Source organism: Babylonia areolata, chromosome 11 (assembly GCF_041734735.1).
Source record: "Babylonia areolata isolate BAREFJ2019XMU chromosome 11, ASM4173473v1, whole genome shotgun sequence".
Taxonomy (NCBI): domain Eukaryota; kingdom Metazoa; phylum Mollusca; class Gastropoda; order Neogastropoda; family Buccinidae; genus Babylonia; species Babylonia areolata.
The window spans coordinates 43,949,749-43,957,248 of record NC_134886.1 but is presented as its reverse complement, the minus strand read 5'-3'; positions in this window follow the sequence as shown (position 1 = coordinate 43,957,248).

Genomic DNA, 7,500 nt, shown 5'->3' with positions numbered 1-7,500 from the left:
GTTGTCTCTGTCTACGACATGTTCTGTGATGCGGTCTGTTGTCTCTGTCTACGACATGTTCTGTGAGATGGTCTGTGATATGTTCTTTGACGTTGTCTGTGACGTGGTCTGTGTCATGGTCTGTGACACGATCTGTGTCACGCTAGATGCTCCGTGATTATTATGATCTGCGGCGGCTGGTCTGTTGTCTCTGTCTACGACATGTTCTGTGATGCGGTCTGTTGTCTCTGTCTACGACATGTTCTGTGATGCGGTCTGTTGTCTCTGTCTACGACATGTTCTGTGATGCGGTCTGTTGTCTCTGTCTACGACATGTTCTGTGATGTGGTCTGTTGTCTCTGTCTACGACATGTTCTGTGATGTGGTCTGTTGTCTCTGTCTACGACATGTTCTGTGACGTGGTCTGTTGTCTCTGTCTACGACATGTTCTGTGATGTGGTCTGTTGTCTCTGTCTACGACATGTTCTGTGATGCGGTCTGTTGTCTCTGTCTACGACATGTTCTGTGACATGGTCTGCTGTCTCTGTCTACGACATGTTCTGTGATGTGGTCTGTTGTCTCTGTCTACGACATGTTCTGTGATGCGGTCTGTTGTCTCTGTCTACGACATGTTCTGTGACATGGTCTGCTGTCTCTGTCTACGACATGTTCTGTGATGTGGTCTGTTGTCTCTGTCTACGACATGTTCTGTGATGCGGTCTGTTGTCTCTGTCTACGACATGTTCTGTGACATGGTCTGCTGTCTCTGTCTACGACATGTTCTGTGATGCGGTCTGTTGTCTCTGTCTACGACATGTTCTGTGATGCGGTCTGTTGTCTCTGTCTACGACATGTTCTGTGATGTGGTCTGTTGTCTCTGTCTACGACATGTTCTGTGATGCGGTCTGTTGTCTCTGTCTACGACATGTTCTGTGACATGGTCTGCTGTCTCTGTCTACGACATGTTCTGTGATGTGGTCTGTTGTCTCTGTCTACGACATGTTCTGTGATGCGGTTTGTTGTCTCTGTCTACGACATGTTCTGTGACATGGTCTGCTGTCTCTGTCTACGACATGTTCTGTGATGCGGTCTGTTGTCTCTGTCTACGACATGTTCTGTGATGCGGTCTGTTGTCTCTGTCTACGACATGTTCTGTGATGTGGTCTGTTGTCTCTGTCTACGACATGTCTGTGATGTGGTCTGTTGTCTCTGTCTACGACATGTTCTGTGACATGGTCTGCTGTCTCTGTCTACGACATGTTCTGTGATGCGGTCTGTTGTCTCTGTCTACGACATGTTCTGTGATGTGGTCTGTTGTCTCTGTCTACGACATGTTCTGTGATGTGGTCTGTTGTCTCTGTCTACGACATGTTCTGTGATGTGGTCTGTTGTCTCTGTCTACGACATGTTCTGTGATGTTGTCTGTTGTCACTGTCTACGACATGTTCTGTGATGTGGTCTGTTGTCTCTGTCTACGACATGTTCTGTGATGCGGTCTGTTGTCTCTGTCTACGACATGTTCTGTGATGTGGTCTGTTGTCTCTGTCTACGACATGTTCTGTGATGCGGTCTGTTGTCTCTGTCTACGACATGTCTGTGATGTGGTCTGTTGTCACTGTCTACGACATGTTCTGTTGTCACTATATGCGACATGTTCTGTGATGTGGTCTGTTGTCTCTGTCTACGACATGTTCTGTTGTCACTATATGTGGCACATTCTGTGATATGGTCTGTGACATGTTTTGTGACATGTTCTGTTGTCACTATATGTGACACATTCTGTGATGTGGTGTGTGACATGTTCTGTGATGTGGTCTGTTGTCACTATATGTGACATGTTCTGTGATGTGGTCTGTGACATGTTCTGTTGTCACTATATGTGACATGTTCTGTTGTCACTATATGTGACATGTTCTGTGATGTGGTCTGTTGTCACTATATGTGACATGTTCTGTGATGTGGTCTATGACATGTTCTGTGACATGTTCTGTTGTCACTATATGTGACATGTTCTGTGATGTGGTCTGTGACATGTTATGTGACATGTTCTGTGATGTGGTCTATGACATGTTCTGTGACATGTTCTGTTGTCACTATATGTGACATGTTCTGTGATGTGGTCTGTGACATGTTTTGTGACATGTTCTGTTGTCACTATATGTGACATGTTCTGTGATGTGGTTTGTGACATGTTCTGTGATGTGGTCTGTTGTCACTATATGTGACATGTTCTGTGATGTGGTCTGTGACATGTTCTGTTGTCACTATATGTGACATGTTCTGTTGTCACTATATGTGACATGTTCTGTGATGTGGTCTGTTGTCACTATATGTGACATGTTCTGTGATGTGGTCTATGACATGTTCTGTGATGTGGTCTGTGACATGTTTTGTGACATGTTCTGTTGTCACTATATGTGACATGTTCTGTGATGTGGTCTATGACATGTTCTGTGATGTGGTCTGTTGTCATTGTCTACGACATGTCCTGTGACATGGTCTGTTGTCATTATTTTTTATATGTTCTGTGATATGTTTTGTTGTCACTATATGTGACATGTTCTATGATGTGGTCTGTGACATGTTCTGTGTTCACTATCTGTGACATTATCTGTGACGTGGTCAGTGACACTATCTGTGACATGTTCTGTGACGTGGTCAGTGACACCATCTGTGACATGGCCTGTTACATTATGTGTGATGTTTTCTGTGGTCACTATGCATGACATGCACTGTGCCCGATCTACAACACGATCTGTGACATGGTCTTTGACAATCTCCATGACGTGTTCTTTCGTATTTTGTAGGACATTATCTGTCACATGGTCTGGGATATGTTCTGGCGACATTTTCTCTGACGTGATCAGTAACATGGTCTGTGATGAGTATAGTCTGTGATGTTTCCCTCATGTCTTTATTTTGTATTTGTTTTTCTTTTTATCACAACAGATTTCTCTGTGTGGAATTCGGGCTGCTCTCCCCAGGGAGAGCGTGTCGCTACACTACAGCGCCACCCATTTTTTTTTATTTTTTCCTGCGTGCGGTTTTATTTGTTTTTCCTATCGAAGTGGGGTTTTCTAAAGAATTTTGCCAGGAACAACCCTTTTCTTGCCGTGGGTTCTTTTACGTGTGCTAAGTGCATGCTGCACACGGGACCTCGGTTTATCGTCTCATCCAAATGACTAGCGTCCAGACTACCACTCAAGGTCTAGTGGAGGGGCAGAAAATATCGGCGGTGAGCCGTGATTCGAACCAGCGTGTTGAGATTTTCTCGCTTCCTAGGCGGACCCGTTACCTCTAGGCCATCACTCCACTTTATGTCCCATCCTCTGATATCTGACAGTGTCCAAAGGGAGTTTTGGTTAACGTCATTATGTGACTCTTAATTTTGTCTGGTGTCTGACAGTGTTCAAAGGGAGTTTTGGTTAACGTCATTATGTGACTCTTAATTTTGTCTGGTGTCTGACAGTGTTCAAAGGGAGTTTTGGTTAACGTCATTATGTGACTCTTAATTTTGTCTGGTGTCTGACAGTGTTCAAAAGGAGTTTTGGTTAACGTCATTATGTGACTCTTAATTTTGTCTGGTGTCTGACAGTGTTCAAAAGGAGTTTTGGTTAACGTCATTATGTGACTCTTAATTTTGTCTGGTGTCTGACAGTGTTCAAAAGGAGTTTTGGTTAACGTCATTATGTGACTCTTAATTTTGTCTGGTGTCTGACAGTGTTCAAAAGGAGTTTTGGTTAACGTCATTATGTGACTCTTAATTTTGTCTGGTGTCTGACAGTGTTCAAAGGGAGTTTTGGTTAACGTCATTATGTGACTCTTAATTTTGTCTGGTGTCTGACAGTGTTCAAAAGGATTTTGTTAAAGTGTGAACTGCGGCTCTGATGTTATCAAACAAATGTCCAAAGGGTTATGGTAACGTTTTCATGTGGATTCGATGTCATCTGACAATGTCCAAAGGGTTATGGTAACGTTTTCATGTGGATTCGATGTCATCTGACAATATCCAAAGGGTTATGGTAACGTTTTCATGTGGATTCGATGTCATCTGACAATATCCAAAGGGTTATGGTAACGTTTTCATGTGGATTCGATGTCATCTGACAATGTCCAAAGGGTTATGGTAACGTTTTCATGTGGATTCGATGTCATCTGACAATGTCCAAAGGGTTATGGTAACGTTTTCATGTGGATTCGATGTCATCTGACAATATCCAAAGGGTTATGGTAACGTTTTCATGTGGATTCGATGTCATCTGACAATGTCCAAAGGGTTATGGTAACGTTTTCATGTGGATTCGATGTCATCTGACAATGTCCAAAGGGTTATGGTAACGTTTTCATGTGGATTCGATGTCATCTGACAATGTCCAAAGGGTTATGGTAACGTTTTCATGTGGATTCGATGTCATCTGACAATGTCCAAAAAGGGTTATGGTAACGTTTTCATGTGGATTCGATGTCATCTGACAATGTCCAAAAGGGTTATGGTAACGTTTTCATGTGGATTCGATGTCATCTGACAATGTCCAAAAAGGGTTATGGTATACCGGTAACGTTTCATGTGGATTCGATGTCATCTGACAATATCCAAAAGGGTTATGGTAACGTTTTCATGTGGATTCGATGTCATCTGACAATATCCAAAGGGTTATGGTAACGTTTTCATGTGGATTCGATGTCATCTGACAATGTCCAAAAGGGTTATGGTAACGTTTTCATGTGGATTCGATGTCATCTGACAATGTCCAAAGGGTTATGGTAACGTTTTCATGTGGATTCGATGTCATCTGACAATGTCCAAAGGGTTATGGTAACGTTTTCATGTGGATTCGATGTCATCTGACAATGTCCAAAGGGTTATGGTAACGTTTTCATGTGGATTCGATGTCATCTGACAATGTCCAAAGGGTTATGGTAACGTTTTCATGTGGATTCGATGTCATCTGACAATGTCCAAAGGGTTATGGTAACGTTTTCATGTGGATTCGATGTCATCTGACAATATCCAAAAGGGTTATGGTAACGTTTTCATGTGGATTCGATGTCATCTGACAATATCCAAAGGGTTATGGTAACGTTTTCATGTGGATTCGATGTCATCTGACAATATCCAAAAAGGGTTATGGTAACGTTTTCATGTGGATTCGATGTCATCTGACAATATCCAAAGGGTTATGGTAACGTTTTCATGTGGATTCGATGTCATCTGACAATATCCAAAGGGTTATGGTAACGTTTTCATGTGGATTCGATGTCATCTGACAATATCCAAAAGGGTTATGGTAACGTTTTCATGTGGATTCGATGTCATCTGACAATGTCCAAAGGGTTATGGTAACGTTTTCATGTGGATTCGATGTCATCTGACAATGTCCAAAAAGGGTTATGGTAACGTTTTCATGTGGATTCGATGTCATCTGACAATGTCCAAAGGGTTATGGTAACGTTTTCATGTGGATTCGATGTCATCTGACAATGTCCAAAAGGGTTATGGTAACGTTTTCATGTGGATTCGATGTCATCTGACAATGTCCAAAGGGTTATGGTAACGTTTTCATGTGATTCGATGTCATCTGACAATATCCAAAGGGTTATGGTAACGTTTTCATGTGGATTCGATGTCATCTGACAATATCCAAAGGGTTATGGTAACGTTTTCATGGATTCGATGTCATCTGACAATGTCCAAAGGGTTATGGTAACGTTTTCATGTGGATTCGATGTCATCTGACAATGTCCAAAAAGGGGGTGGCAACGTCTTCAAGTGGTTCTGAAGTTATCAGACAGTGCCCATAAGAATTTTGTCAAAAGTCTCCAGTGTTCCGCGTCTTCAGTTTGAACATTTGAAGCTTTAGTAATGATTATAATAAGAAGAACAAGAACAAGAATAATAATAATAGTGATGATAAAATCATCATCTTCTTCTTCTTCTTCTCCTTCTTCTTCTTCTTGATGATAATGGCGGTAGCGGTGTTATAATTATTACATTATCAGAAGTAGTAGTAGTAGTAATACTTAAACAGCGCCTGTCTTCGACCCGAGATTAAAGTCAAAGCGCTTTACAAGCACAAGAGTGGTAATTATGCACAACAGGCTACCTGGGTACCTGGCTAGACCCGCCTGACCGCTGCCATTCGTTGCCTGTGTCATTCAGTCAGGCATTTTTTCTTTTCTTTTTTTCTTTTTTTTTTTCCAGTCACGTGCATCCACACACACACTTGTATATCTGGTTGTGTAGCGATGCGATCATTTCGGCCACATTCCTCAGGGTCAAGAATAGAAACGAAAAGAAGAAGAAGAAGAAAGACTGTGGGAGCACTTGTCTCAACAAGCTTGGTTGACAGCACTATTTCTAGAGGGGGGGGGGGGCCTAAGAGATGTGACTTCATAATGTGGAGTGATGGCCTAGAGGTAACGCGTCCGCCTAGGAAGCGAGAGAATCTGAGCGCGCTGGTTCGAATCACGGCTCAGCCGCCGATATTTTCTCCCCTTCCACTAGACCTTGAGTGGTGGTCTGGACGCTAGTCATTCGGATGAGACGATAAACCGAGGTCCCGTGTGCAGTATGCACTTAGCGCACGTAAAAGAACCCACTGCAGCAAAAGGGTTGTTCCTGGCAAAATTCTGTAGAAAAATCCACTTCGATTGGAAAAACAAATAAAACTGCACGCAGGAAAAAATAGCAAAAAATGGGTAGCGCTGTAGTGATATCTGAGAAATCTGTCGTGATAAAAAGAAATACAAATACATATAATAAAGTGTCGGTGATATCACTCTCGAAGGACAAGACAAGACAAGACAAGAGAAGACAAGACGCAAAACAGTAACAAAACAAAGGGATCGAAAAAAGAAGAAGAAAAAAAAGACAGTAGAGAAGTGGAGGGCGCGTTAAAGGGAAAAAATACACACAGACTGGAGAAAAACTCCAGGAAGCATCGTAACTGCTGCTTTGCATATCACACGAACGAAATGACCGGTTATTATTATCCGAGGGAGGAGGGGGGAAGAGGGAGTGTGTGTGTGTGGGGGGGGGGGGGTGGACAAAGCAAAACCGAACCAAACTAAAAGACTTGATGCTAATACCGACGTCACTCCATTGGGTAGAAGAGTTCCATGTAGCCTGCCTGCCTGTAGTAGATGTCAGCGTCACCATGATACTCCTCTCCGCAACTTGACTTCAAGCCGAACACTATTGACATGGCTTCAGGAACTTTGGGCTTCTCTGCACGTGTATTGCTTGGTTCTTTGAGCGTCTGTACTGTGAGCTTGTTTTGTTTTGTATCATTTGTCCACGTCACAAAGGATTTCGGTCTGCTGTTCTTTTTTTTCTTCTTTTTTTGTTTTTCTATGCCATGAATGTGGAATTTTCTGCATAAATTGGTTTGTTACTACTGTCTATTTTTCCCCCCGTCCCTGATTTCATTGTTTTTATTCTGTGTTTCTTATCTTTTTAAGGGATTTATACGGACAACACTTCTCTCTCTCTCTCTCTCTCTCTCTCTCTCTCTCTCTCTC